The sequence below is a fragment of the Mustela erminea genome, chromosome 14 (genome assembly GCF_009829155.1).
Source record: "Mustela erminea isolate mMusErm1 chromosome 14, mMusErm1.Pri, whole genome shotgun sequence".
NCBI lineage: Eukaryota > Metazoa > Chordata > Mammalia > Carnivora > Mustelidae > Mustela > Mustela erminea.
In genome coordinates, this window is record NC_045627.1 from 27,981,781 (window position 1) to 28,000,954 (window position 19,174).

At 39.9% G+C, this 19,174-nt stretch overlaps 1 protein-coding gene across 2 annotated transcripts in view; it reads right to left on the bottom strand.

Moving 5' to 3' along the window:
• Positions 1–19,174, bottom strand: part of ANK3 (ankyrin 3) — a 667,426-nt gene that overhangs the window by 604,298 nt on the left and 43,954 nt on the right. The window lies entirely within an intron of this gene.

The following is a 19,174-nucleotide window of genomic DNA, read 5'->3' on the forward strand; positions in this document are numbered from 1 at the left end:
TTTTAACATAAATTACTTTAATTCTTTCATCTTAACTAGGTGACATTTTCACTCATTTCTCCAAATTAACACAAAAAAATTATTTTTGTACTGGGGTCTGACTATATAAAGCCTCCGTAAATCACGTCTTATTTATCCTTGCAACAATAAGCAGGGAGGTAGAACAGAATGGATGGTACTAATAAGAATAAGGAAATAAAGAGAGATTAAAGAGCTGGCTCAGAACCAGATGCATCAGGGGTCATCTGCCTTTTAAGGTAGTGGTCTTCCCCTACTGCGTCCTGCCCAGCTCACAAGGCCAAAGGGCAGTCTGTGCTGCGAACCAATGAACCAACGTTAAGTGCAGCCTAAAGTTTCCCCACCCACACAGCTTCCCACCCACCCACACAGCTTCCCACCGTGCTGTCAGGGAGGAAAGCAGAAGAGGGCACAGGAGGCAGCTCAAACCCTGAGGCTAACTCAGCCTAAAATCCAATCCAGTGCCTCCAAGAAATTCTAATCTTGATGTTTGGGATTAATAAACAAGAAGAGTTTAACATCAAATTTCATGTACTAATGCTGGCAAGTCAGGGCAAAATACAGAAGAGGCTTTATTATGCTTGATTCTATAATTGTGCCTGAAATGACAGTTGTCATCACGTTCTGTGAAACAGGGAGCCAAACACTAAGAGACAATGACCCTGTCTTAAATCTAAAATACAATCCGAGACATCCAGATTAAAGTATTTATGTATGTGTGTGTGTGTGTGTGTGTGTGTGTATATATATACATATATATGATATATACATATATATATATACACATATATATACATATATATGTGTATATATATATATCAGAGAACATTCGAGAAAGAAACATTTAATCAAATGAGTTGAGAATCGGTCACCTTGATACACCAGATGGTCCTAGTGTAAGCTTGTTTCATGCAAAGTTAGCCATTTAAAGTCTCATAGCACAGAGAGAAACCAGAATAAATTAGCTTAAAAGAAAACGCTGTAGGCCAAAATAGTTAGCAGAATGCTCATGAATTCAGAAAGACCTGAAATCTAAAAAATCATTTACTTGGGACCCATTTAAAAGCATAAAATTCAAAATTCCAACAATGACCTCTGTTGAATAAGGTACCTATAAAATACTTCTAAAAGGCATTGCAGAGATATGTGCTTCATGCCATAATGAAAATGCTCAATTTCATCACAAAGTAATAATTCTGAAATGGAGCTGAAATATTTTCAAGTCCACAGAAGCCAAATGTTGATTAAAAATATCTAAGAGGAGTAAAATATGAGGAATTTAAATTACTTTTCTACCCAAAATGCAATTCACTCAAAAAAGAATAAGCCTTAAAATAACCACAGAATCAATGATAAATTTTTATGGGACCATGTTACAAAATAGGAACATGGAAAGTATTTCTCATCCAGAAGGAAAGAGTAAGAATGCTAATTAGGATGACTCAGGAGCCGATTAGAATGACTCCTGGTCAGGTGCTCAGATTAAGTCTGTGCAAGATACCTGAGCGCCAAGCCTCTATCTTCTCATCAATAAAATGAAAAGAAAGTTCCTGCTCTGAGGATTGCTGGATACTACAAAACAGTTAGAATTTATTTTATATTGTTACTGTGATTTCAAGAAATAGGGGTACTATTGTTTTCTTTTCTTTAACTACTGGAAACAGCATAAAACAACAAAAATACCAAAATGCAATTCTTTTCATAAAGCATTCCTTGAGAACCTAAAACATGCTCCTCATCAAGCCTGAAGAACCTCAACAGAATCAAAACATGCTGATCTTTCTTTGTGTCTTCAATACCAACGTGGTGCCTGGCACAAAGCAGGTGCTCATTAAACATTGGTTGAACAAATTCTTTGCAACTTGAATTGCATTCTTTTTTTTTTTTTTAAAGATTTTATTTATTTATTTGACAGACAGAGATCAAAAGTAGGCAGAGAGGCAGGCAGAGAGAGAGAGAGGGAAGCAGGCTCCCTGCTGAGCAGAGAGCCCGATGTGGGACTCGATCCCAGGACCCTGAGATCATGACCTAAGCCGAAGGCAGCGGCTTAACCTACTGAGCCACCCAGGCGCCCCTTGAATTGCATTCTTGATGCCAACGCATTACCACAGTGGAAAGGACAGTATTTCAGAAAAAACACCCATTGGGATCCAAGCATGGATTGAGTTTCTAGTATTTGTTTTAATATATACACAGTTGAACATCTGGGAATTTGTGAAAAACAAAAGAAAGAAGCCATTCCATTAATGGTTTCTTGAAAGATTCTGGAAAAAGCTATCCAGCATCCCCATCCTAATCCCAGCCCAAATTTCTTCTGCCAACCAGTAAACCACAGAAGTTCTCAACTACCAGGTAACAACACACTAAGGCCCTTGCAGCAAGTAATTCATCACCAATAATCAAGAACTACATTATTCTGTGATTTATTGAAATAAGGGATGTCACCTCACACCCATTAGGATGGCTACTATCAAAACAACCCCAAAACTGGCAAAGGTTGTTGAGAATATGGAGAAACTGGAATGGCTGTGCAGGGCTGGTGGGAAGGTAAAATGGTGCAGCTGCTGTGGGAAATAGTACAGCCGTGCCTCTGAAAAAGTCAACATAGAATTACCATCTGATCCAGCAATTTCTCTTCTGGGTAGACACCCAGGAAAACTGAAAGCAGAATCTCAAAGAGATGGCTATGTGTACACCTATATTCACAGAATTATTCACCAAAGCCAAAAGGTGGAAGCTGTGCAAGCTCCTAGAGCTATCAGTTAGAGGCAGAAAATAAAATGAAGGAAGCCAGGGGCTGGTGAGAGGGCAGGATGGGGAATTACTATTTAACGGATATAGAGTTTCAATTTTGCAAGATGAGAAAGTTCTGGAGATCGGTGGTGGGGATGGTTGCCCACTAATGTGAATGTCCTCAATACCACTGAACTGTACCCTTAAAATAGTTCAGATGGCAAATTTTAAGTTATGTGTATTTCATTACAATTTTTTTAAAATACACCAATAGGTCACTTACTATAAACTTAGAAAACCTGAATGGAGATAAAAGAGGTAGTATTACTTTTCCAAAGTTGTATCGTAAAAGATGTACAATGTCTTCAAGATTATCCTTCAAAGTATCTCCCTCATAGTCATTGCTTCTAGCAGGATTCCTTGAGGAGACTTCTTCTAGAGTGCCGAAAACTGTGCACAGCGCATAGCCAATCTTAGCTAAGGCCATAACTATCTCAAGAAACTTTAAGTCTAAAGCTAGGGGGCAATGTTGAATGACTATAATGCTTACACATTATAATTTAGTTACTATCAATTTAGGGTTGTCGGATGAAATACAGGACACTGTTTTAAACTGAAATCTCAGGGCGCCTGGGTGGCTCAGTGGGTTAAGCTGCTGCCTTCGGCTCAGGTCATGATCTCAGGGTCCTGGGATCGAGTCCCACATCGGGCTCTCTGCTCAGCAGGGAGCCTGCTTCCTCCTCTCTCTCTCTGCCTACTTGTGATCTCTCTCTCTGTCAAATAAATAATAAATAAAATCTTTAAAAAAAAAATAAAATAATTTCAATTTTTTAAAAAAAATAAATAAATAAACTGAAATCTCAGATAAACAATGAATAAATATTTCCCAAATTTTGCATGGGACATACCTCTACTTTAAAACACTAGGCACCCTGTATTTTTATTTACTGAAACTGGAAAACCTACCCCAATTTCTTCTTAATTTTATCCTGGTATAAAAATTTTAATAAGGAAAAGATCAAAAAGAACTTAAATTCAACCATGGTGAGCTACCATGTTGAAAGCGAGGCACACTCTTTAACAGGGTCACACTTAGCAAACCAAAGGCGGCACAGCAAGGACGCAACACTCTGCTCTGATAAGAAAATACACAGATGAATTCTTGTGGCAATAATCCAAGTTTACTTATGCATATTTTTAAAGAATGCATATTCTTCACTTAGGTATTGCCGTGAATTGGATTTCTGGGTGTGAAATCAATGTTCACTTTTTAGATTTTTTTTAAATTTACATTTGCCAACAGTATTTTCTTTGACAAGTTGCTGAGATCTTTAAAGATCTCATTTCATTACCTATGCACTTTGAAAATGCTGTTAGGTAACCCAATCCTTCCCTTCCTCCCTCCCCCCCCCCCAAAAAAAAAGCTGCCGCTGCAGTTATCCTGATTCCCTACATAATTGGTGCGGGGTATGGAGTTCAAATCTAATCACGCCCATGGAACCAGGGCATCCACGCGGTTATTACCCATTTTAGATGAGGAAAGGGAGAAGAACCACCCCAATCCAGGGATGAACCAGACAATGGACACAAATGACCTCCCCTTTCCTACTAACAGAATGTAAGCAGGCCTCTTCTAAGAGTCCTCCTGGGCAAATAAGAATGTTCCAGACTACAAACAAAGAGAATCAAACATGTGTTACAGATGCCGTTGCATTGAATAAAACAAAACATCAGTATGTGCAAAGTACTTCTAGCTGACCAGAATGATTTTTACCTTTTTTTTTTTTTGAGTATTAGAAAAGAAAACCAAGCAGGTGAAATAAAAATATTTCATAAAAATTGAAGCTCTCAATCTCTTAGGACATGTCGAAGTCTTAGAGATGTGAAGGTGGACCATCTTTTGGAAATGTCGTTAGTTTACATTTTTATCCTTCACAGACCCATCATTTCTCTGCAATCCCTTCCCTAGCTGCCTGCATCTCTGTCAGTCCACCTTCCCACCATGACTCCCTCTCTGCCTACACCTTCTTTCCTCTCCAGTGAGTACAGGGGTAAACCGGGGACATGGCCAGGACCTCAGAGGAGTGGGTTCAGAGACAGCAGGTCTGCAACACAGCCCCCTCCCCCCACCCCGGCCCAGTTCTATCCCAGTCACTTGCATTCACTTCCCCTACTCTGGAATGGCCATGAATCTCTGTCCCCTGTTGGGGCAGTCCCTCTCAATCTTCACCCTTCAGCAGAATCACCAGGAGGGCTTGTTAAAACAGATTACTGGGAACCACTTCCCAGTAATAAAATAGGTCTCGGTTAGAGAGAGAGAGAGAGAAAAAAATGCATTTCTAGTGAATTCCCAAGTTGCTCTGATGTTGTTGGACTTGGAAGACCGCTGCATGAGGGAATGCGTGGGGTCCCGCTTCTTCATCTCTCCTGACGACTCTAGTTCTCTTCCTGAAGAGAGGGGAAGAAGGAAGCTCAAGGAACATAAATTCTCACTCTACCACAAGATGGACCCTTTTCAGAGGAGACAGAAGTAAGTCGTCAGATGAAGGGTCTCACTTGAAGTCCAGACTGTCTTCTCTCCCAGTTACTCATGACAAGATTAAGCTTCTGCGTAGAGAAGGTGCCTCCCGAGATGTAAGCAAGGAAGTAACTAGTCACAGAACTGGGGACCTCTTCAGGGCGGGACTGATGATAGTACTTAAGGGACACAGTAATCCACAGAGGCTGACCAACTCATGGGTATAAATACCTACTTTCCAATATAAAGATCTGGTGGACCATTTTCACATCATGGACATCAGGGGGTGGGCTCTTCTTGCCACCAGGTGCCAGGAATTTCTTAATCACAGGGAAATGACTCATTCCTGCTGGACCGAAGAACTGCGGCGAGAATACTGGGGACCTTCTCTTTCACTGTAGGAAAAGGATTTCTAGCAGGTGCGAATCTGCCGGGCTCAGCCTGTCCAAGATTCTCTTAAACAATTCAAACACAAGAAATGTGATGCCGCGGTGGCTCTGGGGACCAGCGAGTCTTGGCTTCTGATCTCCTGGCTTTAAGAACGGCCTCAACCATCAGATTCGTGTTGTTGGCACAAATACGTCAAACAGGTTTTTCTCCTTTCAGCCCTTGTGTAAATAGATTATACTTGTGGGCTACCAGCAGAGAAGGGCATTTTGGGGGAACAATTTCCTCACAACCATGTCCGCTCCTGACAACTGTCAGCACTGGTGACTGTCCAATAACTGGACAAACTCGTCTTTTGTTTCGAAATACATTCTTGAGCTGCATTCCAGCACACAGCGGCTTATGCCATTCTATGGGCTCTTTCCTGCCTCTTCCAATTGTCTATGAAGAGTTTTCATCTTTCTCTGTTTTTCAGAGGCTTACACTCTACAGACAGCAGTCTGGTACGGCTGGGCCCCCACTCATATTGGAACACATTCGCACCTGGCTTCCAAAACCACAGCTCCCCTGAAATGTTCTTAAGAAGAGCACCAATGTCCAGCACTATCCAGCCTCCCAGCAGTGAAACACTCCACCCTGAAGCCTTTGCAGGTTTCCAAGACACCACATCCCAGGATTTCCCTTGGCCATTCCTTCTCATTTCCTTCTGGTAACAGCTCCTTCCCTATCCAACCTCTAAATGTTAGCAGCTCTTGGAGCTAAGTCACAGCCCCCCTTCCATTCCCTCTCTATACTCTTTCCCCAGGAGGTTTTAAACATTTCTTTGGCCACAATCCCAATGGATACACTCTGATTTCCTCTTTGAACTCCTGAAATATATAGTCAACTGCTGATTCGACACTTCCCGTAGGTATCTCGACCCTAACATACTCAAAATCAACCTCCTAATTTTCCCTCCAAGTTTGCTCTCTGGCTGGTCTTTCTTATCTCCATGATTGTATCACTGCTCCCAGAGTGGCTCAAAGAGGAAACTTGGCTTTCATTCTCAATGCCCCCCTTTCCTTCATACCTTACAAAGACGTATAGATCTGAGCTTAGCTCTGACATACAGCCCAGACTCATCCACTGGTATCACCACTGCCACTCACCTATTCCTGGCCCATTATCTAGTCCCTGAACCACTCACTGCCCCAGGTTCCTCGCCTCCACTCCTTCTTCTCTATAAGCCATTTTCCACCATGAGCCACAGGAATATTTTTTTAAGGCATCACAAAGCTCCTGGTTTTAACCCCTTCAGTGTTTGTGGCACAGATGCTGGTTGCCTATCCCCACATCCATTTTCCTTCCCCTTAAGTAATGGGACCCAAAACAAAAGTTTACCTTCTCCCTTCCAGCTTAAGAAGGCCACGTGAATGCGTTTGGCCAACTGATTCTACACGGGAGTGTCGTACGGGACTTCTAGGAAGGCCACACAAAGGAACTGAGCAGCTGGGAGGAGGCCCTCATTTTGCCTCTTTGACTTTCCCTCTTCTGGGCTACAGCAAGGATGTAATGACTAGACCACAGCTGCCATATTAGGCCACGATGTCACCTTTGGGATGGAAGCCACACAACAGGACAGTGGAGCCAAAAAGAGCTGAATGAATAAATGAATCAATAAGAGCCCAGGCCCCTGGATTTTCTACAGTAAGACTCCTTTCTGGGAGTCTTATAGGAGAAGGAGATAAAAATATTTTTTATTTTATTTATTTTTATTATATAAATACATATTTATATTATGTATTATATAAACATATATTTATTATATATGTGTATATATATATAATATAAAGGAGATAAAAAAGATAGACTTATCTGGTTATAAACCAGTCTTTTTTGTGTGGGGTGGTTGGGGGGTCAGTTATACACAAATGAACCTAAATGCAAATATACCATGACACTGATATTAAAATCTAATTTCTTAAGATCCACCTGCATGATTCAGCACCAGCCTACCTCTTCAATTATGTCTCACCATTCATGCTACAGGCCAAATGCTCTTCTTCTTTGGGACCTTACACAGGCTCTTCTCTTTCCCCTCCCAGCCCTTCCCATGACAGGGTCTTACTCAACCATCTGGTCTTGGCTTAAAAGTCACTTCCTCTCAGAGGTTTTCTCTGGCATCCCCGTTCAAGTGGGTCCTCCCAGCTAACTCAGTATCCTGTTTGTCTTTGTAGCAGCACTTTCTGCCTTGGTAAATATTCTTATCTGTCACTGATCTTATAAACATGTGTTTGTCTATGTGTGTGTGTGTGTGTGTGTGTGTGTGTGTGTGTTCCCCAGTCTGGGCCATAAGCTGCAAGAACAGGAAAGTGTGTCTGTGTGCCTCTTGCTCACTATTATATGCCAACATGGAGTCCAGCCCAGAAGACAGTGAAAATGAGAGAATGTGCTTTAGGAAGCTAAGTCAGAAGACACTGCAATCTCCACCTTATCCTGTCTTGGATCACTCACAATGGGGGAGTCGGCTGCATGGGATGAGGACATGCAGGCACCCCAAAAGAAGCCTAGATGGTGAGAAACTGCAGTCACTTGCCAACAACCAGAACCAAGCTGCCAGGCATGGGAGTGAGTCAAGTCTTCAGACAGCCGCCATCCCAGATTCCTAGCCCCAAGAACTTAATGTGAGATAATAAAATACTTAGTGTTTTAAGCGGCTAAATTCTGGTGTGATGTTACTCAACAATAACAACTAATATCCATTTCTATCATTTAAATTTGGTAATAATCATTTTGCCCATAATGACCACCTATCTAAAATGTGGAACACTTGAAAGAGTTCATGTGGTAGGATGATAAAATAATTGTTGAATATTTTAAAAATGTATGCTGTAAGCATATTTTGCATAAAAAATGTCTTTAATCGGCATGGAAGAGAATGGGCACTCAGAAAAGACTACAGTTCCATCATTTATCCTCAACAAGCTGAAAAACTACAAGAACAGGAAATCACTCATAGAATAGGGACCTAACTTTAATTTTGACCTCTCCTCAGAAAATGTCTTCAATATTACCCGCTGTTAACTATAAAAATACGGAATTTTGAGGACAAAAGCAACTAAGAAACTCTAATCTTCTTTTGAGTGCTGCTTTTTTGAATCCCATTTTCTGTACACTGTCCAGGTTATCTTCCTCTCTATCTCCCATGTAGCTACTGTGACTATTTCCTTCTCCCATGTGGCTATACAGCGGGAAGGAGGAATACGCAGAGGGGTATTAACGAAATGGCTGAGTTGGAATCAAGATGGCATAAGGGACTTGGTGGCATCAGTCATACTGCTTACACTGCCTCTGACCTTGGCACAGAGTCAAGTTCAGTTCACCTGGGTAGAAAATAGCACATGTGTTTGGGCCAAAGCCCTATGTAGTCACAAATACTGTTCAGTGACTGGAGTATCTTCTTTGATTGTGGGTCCCAAACTACAGTAAACGGACCTATTCTGAGAATATGAAAATTCTTGTAAAAAATTTCAACTAACCCAGCAGGAGAGGAGAATTAATAAAGATGAGAGCAGAAACCAATGAAATAGAAACCAAAAGAACAATAGAACAGATCAACAAACCTAGGAGTTTATTCTCTGAAAGATATTAAGATTGATAAATCCCTGGCCAGACTTATCAAAAAGAAAAGAGAGGGTGCACCTGGGTGGCTCAGTGGGTTAAACCTCTGCCTTCAACTCAGGTCATGATCTCAGGGTTCTGGGATCGAGCCCCGCATTGGGCTCTCTGCTCGGTGGGGAGCCTGCTTCCCTCCACCTTTCTCTCTGACTGCCTCTCTGCCTGCTTGTGATCTCTGTCAAATAAATAAAATAAAATATTTTTTTAAAAAAAAGAAAAGAGAGGAGCGCTTAGGTGGCTCAGTCAGTTAAGTGGTTGCCTTTGGCTCAGGTCATAATCTCAGAGTCCTAGGATGGAGCCCCACATTGCACCAGGTTCCCTGCTCAGTGGCGAGTGTGCTTCTTCCTCTAACCGTCCCCCTCTTGTGCTCTCCCTCTCTCACTCTCTGTCAAATAAATAAAATCTATTAAAAAGACAGAGAGAGAGAAGATCCAAATAAATAAAATTGTGAATGAAAGAGGAGAGAACACAACCAACACTGAAGAAATACAAACAATTATAAGAACATATTATGAGCAACCAACAAATTAGGCCATCTCGAAGAAATGGATGCATTCCTAGAAATTTATCAACTACCAAAACTGAAACCAGAAGATAGAAAACCTGAACAAACCCATAATCATCAAGGAAATTGAAGCAGTAATCAAGAATCTCCTAACAACTCTACCTCTGAAACTAACAATACATTATATGTTAATTAATTGAATTTAAATTTTAAAAAATAGTAAAAAAAAAAAAAAAAACCACAAGCTTTTAACTATTGTGTCTTCATTACTATTAAATGTTTTCTTTACTAAGATAAAATTACATATAATGAATTCAAGTATATCATTTGATGAGTTCTAATAAATGCATGCACCCATAAAAATACCTAAATCGGGGCATAAAACGTTTCTATCACCCTAGGAATTTCTCTTATGGCCTTTTCCAAATAATCTCCTCCTTAGAGGCAGCTACTATTTTGATTTATATCACCATACCAATTATAATCTTTTAAAAATTAATACAAATATCTTCTGAATCATCTTGATAAATGTCTCATAACTAAATACTATGCCAATTTATGTTCACAATTATTTTCACAATTTATGTTCACAATATTAGGTAATACTAAATTGTGAGCTGATAAAAGAAAAAAGAACAAAAGCATAAACAATACATTTGATCTCCAGTAGCATAGGCATGTTGAAATCAAGAGAACTTATGACATAATGGCCAGTACCATATTTGTGTTAGAAGTGGCAATTTATTTGCACCAACATATCATTATTGTTGTTGGTGTTGTTTTGTTTGTATGACATGTGTAACCAGTTTTGAGATTTACACTTGACAAGAGTCATAAAGTGGTCAGGCCAAGTTTTGTGTTTTCACATATTTATGTAATGTTAAATAAAAATTAAGGCCACAATAATTATTTTTTTCTCTTAAAAACCATCATTACCTAACTCAACTTTGAAAAACATTGTTTTAGTCTACATGTGCATCCTGATGGAATCTAGTTATGAAGGATCTGAGGTCATCACTAAATCTTTGCAGTCTGGATAAGAAGACTCATTTCTTTCGGCTATCTTCCCAATCTTCTCAAGCCTAATTCAACCCAATGTACCCAAGAACATTCCGGCCCACACAATTTGTTCTTCTTTCACGGTGTGCAGCAGACAGTATAAATTTGCGTCTCACTGAGAATTATTCCTGGCTTCTTCACAACACCTAAATTCTATAACAAGTACAAAACTGGTAATAAATACTCTTTGAGTGAATACAGAATAGTTCTGTAGAAATGGGAAAATAACACACTAAATTTGGGTACTCAATATCTGAAATTAAATAGAAATAGTATCTAGGTACAGGACAGGGTTTCTTTTTTCTTTTTCTTTTTTTTTTTAAAGATTTTATTTATTTATCTGACAGACAGAGATCACAAGAAGGCAGAGAGGCAGGCAGAGAGAGAGGAGAAAGCAGGCTCCCTGCTGAGCAGAAAGCCCGATGTGGGGCTGGATCCCAGGACCCTGAGATCAGGACCCAAGCCAAAGGCAGAGGCTTTAACCCACTGAGCCACCCAGGCGCCCCCAGGACAGGGTTTCTTAAACAGGAGTTTATAAAATGTCTAGACATGTATAATAAACTTTGTGTTTATAAACTGTTATAATGTATATTGTGTTATAATAAGTCCTATGTTTTGTGTTTTTTTCTCAAGAGAGGGTCCATGACTTTCTTTCTTCTGATTTCAAATGGAACTTCAGTCTTAAAAGACAGTAAGAAATTATAAGGTTAGGCAAAGGTCAATTGGCTGTCACATTTCTCCACACATTACAGCTATCACCTCTCATGAACATGGCCAACAAGGAGATCGAAATATTGAGATAACTGGGAAGAATAGTAACAACAGGAAATAGTTGTTAAACTATTTCAGGAATAGTGGTGCAATTTAAAATGAAAATGGTGCAAATGATGCAATTTAACTTTTTAGTTTAACAACAGGAAATAGTTGTTAAACTAAAAAGTTAAATTGCACGATTTATTTATATCTAAACATGTTCAACTCAAAAACAAGAATATTCCACTTTTTTCTATCTCAACTGTACACTAGAAATGATAAAAATATGACTACCTCAAAAGGTAAGGCTTATTTAATTTTGACATAGAACCCACATGCCTGGGCCACTAGGTTAAGCGTCTGATTCTTGGTTTCAGCTCAGGTCATGATCTCAGGGTCCTGGGATGGAGCCCTGCATCAGGCTCCCTGCTCAGCACAGAGTCTGCCCGGGATTCTCTCCCTTTTCCTTTGTACCTCCTGTTCATGCTCTCTCCCCTTAAAATAAATAATCTTAAAAAAAAAAAAAAAAAACAAGAAATAGTCAATAAAATCAATGAAAATGCTAAAATGAAGCAAAATACTTCAAGTTGCAATTTTAAAATGAAAAAAATTTAAATTACTTGTCCACTAACAATATTTCTTGAAATTTGAAAATATTTTACTTTCAATCAATAAAACAGAATGATCAAATAGAAGGAGCTTAAAAGTGTCTGTGTGTTCATAGGCATACCAAGACCATCACTTTGACATAAGCTTCTTACTCTACTTTTTTTAAAATCACTGCTAATAGCACTGCATATAGTATATGCTAATAGAATCATAAATTAATTTATATTATACACATTTTCAGTAGCCTATTTTCATGATACATAGCAGTAAGTCATTACATTTATTAAAGAATACATCTTTGCATTTCTGTAATAAAAATAATATTCACTAATTATGAAACACCAGCTTAAATAAGTTTCAAATCTCAGGTTATAATACACATACAGGATCATTAAGGGTAACTAATGACCATAAATCCTTCAGTGTCATGATGAAATAGGAAACCAGAAAGGGTACAAAACGTTAAGAACTTTAAAAACCACAATATGAATGTAGTCTATGTGTCCATCAATAGATGAAGAGGTAAAGATATGGTAATGTATCTATAACAGAATATGACACAGCCATAAAAGAGAATGAGCTCTTGCAATTTACAACAACACAGATGGACCTGAGAGTATTATTGTAAGTGAAATAAGTCAGAATGAGAAAGATAAATGTCATCATATGTAGAGGCTTTAAAAAAAAATAAATAAACAGGGTGCCTAGGTGGCTCAGTCAGTTAAGCATCTGCCTTTAGTTCAGGTCATGATCCCCAGGTCCTGGGATAGAGCCCCACATTGGGCTCCCTGCCCAGCAGGGAGCCTGCTTCTCCCTCTCCGTCTGCCTGCCGCTCCCCCTGCTTGTGCTCTCTCTCTCTCTCTCTGTGTCAAATAAATAAATAAATAAAATCTTTTTAAAAAAAAAAAAAGGAGAAACAAACAAAAAGCAGAATGACAATGATAAATATAGAGAACACTGCCAGAAGGGAGATAGAGGGATGAGCAAAATGCATTAAGGGGAGTGGGAGATACAGCCTTCCAGTTACAGAATGAATAAGTCATGGGAATAAAAGGCACGACATAGAGAATATAGTCAGTGATTTGTAATAGCAATGTATGGGGACAGATGGTAGCTACACCGGTAGAGAGCGGAGCATAATGTATAGAGATGCTGAATCACCATGTTGTACACCTGAATCTAATGTAACATGGTGTGTCGAGTAGACTCAATTTTTTTTTCTTTTTTAATTTTTAAAGAACTAAAGTCAGATCTCCTGGGTGGCTCAGTTTTTAAGCATAAGCCTTCGGCTTGGGTCATGGTCCCGGGGTCCTGGAATCAAGCCCCGCATTGGACTCCCGGCTGGGTGGGAAGCCTGCTTCCCCCTCTCCTACTCCCCCTGCATGTGTTCCCTCTCTCGCTGTGTCTCTCTCTGTCAAATAAACAAATAAAATCTTTAAAAAAAAAAAAAAAAAAAGACTAAGAGGGCGCCTGGGTGGCTCAGTGGGTTAAGCTGCTGCCTTCGGCTCAGGTCATGATCTCAGGGTCCTGGGATCAAGTCCCGCATCGGGCTCTCTGCTCGGCAGGGAGCCTGCTTCCTCCTTTCTCTCTCTCTCTGCCTACTTGTGATCTCTGTCAAATAAATAAATAAATAATCTTTAAAAAAAAAAAAAAGACTAAGAGAAAACATAAGCATAGTGATCCCTTCTTTGTTCAAAAGTATCAGAAGGCTAAGTGGTATAACTGTAACACTTGCCCAAGGCTGCAACAGACCCCCAGCGCAGCCGTCAGAGTGCAATGGTAAAGTTATGGTCCAGAGAAAAGGGATCAGCAATGCTCCTCAACCAATCAGGTAGAAAAAGCAGCAACACTTAATTTTGTTTTTTCAAAGAACTGATGCAATACAATGAGACACACATTCAAGTGGAAAAGGAAGTAAAAGGAGAAAACAAGAGGGTCTGTATGTATTTGTAGTTATATGGCAGTAAAAACATATCACTTTTTTTTTCTGGTTTTAAGTCAGCACCCATGACCGCTGAAAGATATTAGTATACATTGTATCATTTAAATATATAAGATCTACCAAAGAAAGAAAATCTTAGGTTGGAGGCTGTGATATAACTTCTTAAAACCAATTTTAAATATTTCACGTGGTTTCCCAACTCAAATAAGCAGCTTACAAAGTTGCAGCCTTGCCACTCTAGCTTTCAAAGAAGTGTATTTGGAGTATCTCAATGCCTTAGATTTGGAAATGGTTATGGAAGATTTAAAATTATTTATAAAGGATAAAAGCACCAGCCTTTGCAACCAAGCATTAAGTTTGGTCTCCAGAGACTCTTCAATTGCAAACTGTTTCTCACAACCTCACCTAGAAACTGAATCCAAAACTAATCCATTCCCAGCTACAAAAAAAAAAAAAAAAAAAAGTCGGGGGGGGGGGGGTAATGGGGCAGGGGGACGGGGGCGGGGGAGAAACACATCAAACTCTACTAGCTTTTCCTTACATGATCAAGCACAATACTCCTTCCAAAAGCCAGACTCTGCTACACTTTTCCTGGTCCATTGTCACAGGGGCTAAATGCCATCCCAGCTACCCAAATCCACTCAGACTGCCCTACTAACAGACAGCACTCTGCACACGAAGTTAGGGAAGAACTGGCAATGAATCAGCTATCTGTAAGCGGGTGGTTTCGTCCTCACTAATGGAGACTGAATCATGTAAAACACAGGCTGAGGAAAAAAGCAATGTAACTTTAGAATTTTCTTACTCTCCATAAACACAAAGGCAACAAAAAGAGCTCTAAGAGTTAGATTTTAATATTTCAAAAACCCTATGGAAATTGTATTGTGAAGTATATAAAAGTTGCAGAATCCAACAAGAAAATAAATTGATAAGGCTTTTGTGAAAATTACATTGTTGGCTTAAAAAAAAAAGCTCATGCTGATAGTTACAGCGGCTTTAACATGGGGGGAAATGGGAAAACAAAGGCCTACTTAAGAAACAATTTAATGGGCAAAATTTCAAAACACTGGGTCAGAAGATGTAAAAAGAAAATAAGGACTAGCCTTAACAACTCAATGCATGAGAGTATATATCTAAGCAAAGCACAAGATTACCCTATTATCTAGCTTAAATACTAAATACAATTTCTTCTCCTTGGCTCAAAAATACCTATTTTTTAAACATTTAATTTATAAAGTGCCTATTTACTAGACTATATATCTAATATCATCTCTAAATGAAATCTATGGGACTCCTGGGTAGCTCAGTCGGTTAACTATCTGCCTTTGGCTCAGGTCACAATCCCAGGGTCCTGGGATTGAGTCCCATATCGGGCTCCTAGCTCAGAGTGAGCCTGCTTCTCCCTCTGCCTCTCTCTCTGACAAATTAAATAAAATCTTTATTTTAAAAATGTTTTAAAATAAATAAATAAATAAAATCTAAAAAAGCTATGATGGATAATGTTATCAGGCCACTTGCAAACCATTATTACTTTATGTTTCATTCAATACTCATAAAAATTATTCAGTTATGGATTATTGACTATTAAGACAAATTAAAGACATGATTAGGACTTCAACGTTTCAAAAATACAAAACAGTTTTTTGGAAGTTGAATCAGTGAAGTTTCATGATTTTTTTTCTTCGTGTATCATTATGAGGCCTAGAAGAAGAAAATAAAGGAAAAATCCAGCCATAGATCTAATCCCAACAATATGGGACATGGCCATGGGAGTGGATTAATGGTTGTAAAGGTGGCTCATCACAGAAAACGGGCTGAACTGAAAAGCAAGAACAGAGATCACAGAACAAAAGGGTTTAGGGGAAAGGAGAGATGGCGAGTAAGGAGACTGTTGAGGGTAGGGAACTGGAGGTTTCCCAGCCTGATACACTTAAAACCCAAGTCTTTGGTTTAGAAGAGCAATTAACAGAGTAAGAGCCGTGGACTGCATGTATGCTAAAATAACCAGAATGATGTGTGAGACAGAGCAAAGAACTTGGCCTAAGGGATGGAATAATCCAGTGATGTGTAGAAGAGATACACCACCACAGACGATGGGGGTGCCCTGAGGGCCAGAAAGAAGGTAATAAGTACTAGGTTGGTCCAGTGACTCCGAGTTATTGAGAGGAGATGGGACCAGAGTCTTTTAAAGCCAGTTTTTCCATGAAGAGGTCATTGAGTAACCACCCCGTAACAGTCTCCTGGTTTTCTTCCCAACTCTGCAGTCTTGCCTAATGTCAGTCTTCTAGGAATGACTATAACACTGGTGTTTCCAAGAAATGTTCTCCTCTCCTTTCACTCTTCCTCTTCTTCCTTTCACTGTTCAATTATTGTGTACCAGGATATACTTCCCAAGTCTACATGCGCAACCTTAATTTGTTCTGAACTCCAAACCATTTAGATGTCTTGATGGTGCCTCACTCTCAGCATAACCAAACTGAACTCCTCCTCCTCAAACTGCCTGGTTTAAATTCTGGCTCCCCCATTTTCTGGCCATGTCCTTGTTCTGGGGCAGATTATTAGTCTCTCCACACCTTTGCCTGTTTCCTCATTTATAAAATGGATATTGAGAGGCACCTGGGTGGCTCAATTAGTTAAGCATCTGCCTTCAGCTCAGGATCAAGCCCTGCATTGGGCTCCCTACTCGGTGGAGTCTTCTCCCTTTCCCCTGTCTGTGTGCGCTTTCTCTCTCTGTCAAATAAATAAATAAAATCTTTTAATAATAAAAAAATAAAAAGGGAATCAATTCTAGTCCCTACCTCATAGAGCCATGTGAGAATCTGACAGGATCGTGCATGTCCAGTGCACACAGGGCACTTCTTACCTGGGGAGTAAGCAGTAATACTGTTCTTCCCCTCCTGACATTCTCTGTCTCAGGGGAAGTTACCACGTACTCTGCAGGCGACCAACCCCAAATCTGGACAACATTCTCCCTCTCCTCCAGCTTCCATGTCCGAGCTGCCATTCTACAATTTAAACACTTGCTGATGATATTTACTTCTTCTTCTTTCTACGACCTCTACTCTAGTTTGGGCTCTCCATCATCTCTTGTCACCAAACTGGCCTCCATTCTTGTCCTCCTGATACCTGGTTTTCAGACAATACAGAAGAGTACAAACCTCATCACTTGCCAGTGTCCTTAAATTCCTTCAGTGATTTCCCACTGCCCTCAGAACCAGGTCCAAAACCCTTTCCACAATTGGCAAGGCCTTTCAGGAGGTGCCTCTGACACCATTCCCACCTCGGTTCTTACCACCTCCTGTAAGTACAGGATGAAGGTCTTCCAGTTCCTCAAAAACACCATGATCTCTCATACTTCCTGCTGTTAGCAAATAACTGTTTTCTCTCCCTAAAGCATTCTTCCCCCTCCTCTTCCTTTGGCTACATGCTAAGCATCCTTCAATCCTTCCACAGTCCAGGAAGCCTCCCCCACCTACCCAGCCCCAGCAGTCTCAGGTGCTGTTCTATGCCTTCCAGTAATGCCCTCTGTGTTTACCCTCATTGTTCACACCACCATATTAGAAGCATCCCCAGTAAACTGGAAATTGCATGAAGGCAGGAAGAAAGGCTGTCTTGTTCAGCAGAGTGTCGCCAGTGCAGAGCAGATGGGCTGCACATATTAAGACATCAGTAATGATGATGGCAGATGGAAGGAAAGGAGGAAAGAGGACAGGAATCCAGAAACTGCCTTAAAAAAAAAAAAAAAAAAAAAAGGATTATCACCTCATGTTCTTGATGAGAAAAGAGAGACTTAGAATGCTTAAATAACTTGTCCAAGGTCAAGGTCATGGAGGCAGAATCAAGAAATCATATTATTAGGGCCAATGTCTTTCAGTGGGAAGTCCATGCAACTCTACAGCAGATATCCTGATATCTCTGATTCTACCACTTAATACATGTTGGTTTTAAATACCGGCACCTCTGTTGGCCTCTCTTTTGTTTTCCTTTACACTGGTTAAATGGTGACCATAATTTCTACTTAGGAACGTCATTGTGAACATTGAAAAAGTGACAAATGAGAATTTCTGGACTTCATAAAGTGCACATAACTGCTGAAACTATCCAACAATATCTGGGACAGTTCTCATCTTGGGCCAAGCACAGCCCTTTTTGGCAGGGTTACAGTAAGAGAAGCCGAGCCAACAGTATCAAACTTGCTAATCAGTGGGGGGCGAACCACAGCCTAGCACCCTCCCTGTCTGACGTAGTATATAGTGCCCTGGCCTTATCTCCAAAAGGGAAGATGAACTTAAAACATGTTCCTGAATTTCACTCTGAAGATATTTCACAGGTGGGGTTTCCTTTTAGAAACATAAAGTTTGCCTTTTCCCAATTTCACCTTAAAATCCAGAAAGCCATGAAAAGTATGTTTTGAATTTATAAAGGACAAAACCCAGAATGCTCTTCCCTTTTATACTTTTCTAAATTCCTTTACACTCATTTCTTCATTTAGTTCCCATAAGCATCAATCTCATTTTCCAAATTAACAGACTGCAGCTCAGATAATAAAACTGGCTAAGACAGGACTACACACAGATGTCAGTTCACACATCAGCACACCTTCCTGCACAATCACACTGTGGAATTCTTAATTTAAAAAAAATGGGGGAGCCTGGGTGGCTCAGTGGGTTAAAGCCTCTGCCTTTGGCTGGGGTCACGATCCCAGGGTCCTGGGATCCAGCTCCGCATCAGGCTCCCGGCTCAGCAGGAAGTCTGCTTCTCCCTCTCCCACTCCCCCTGCTTGTGCTCCCTCTCTCGCTGTCTCTGTCACATAATAAATAAAATCTTTTTAAAAATAATAAATAAGAAAGAAAGAAAGAAATAATATGCTTACTTCAGATAAACTTACTCTTTAAAATTCATGCAAATACTCTAATTCTCTAAAGATATTTTTAAGTTATGTGTCATCGATTACTTTTGTTTGTATGCTTGGTCAATGCTAACTAGAACTATC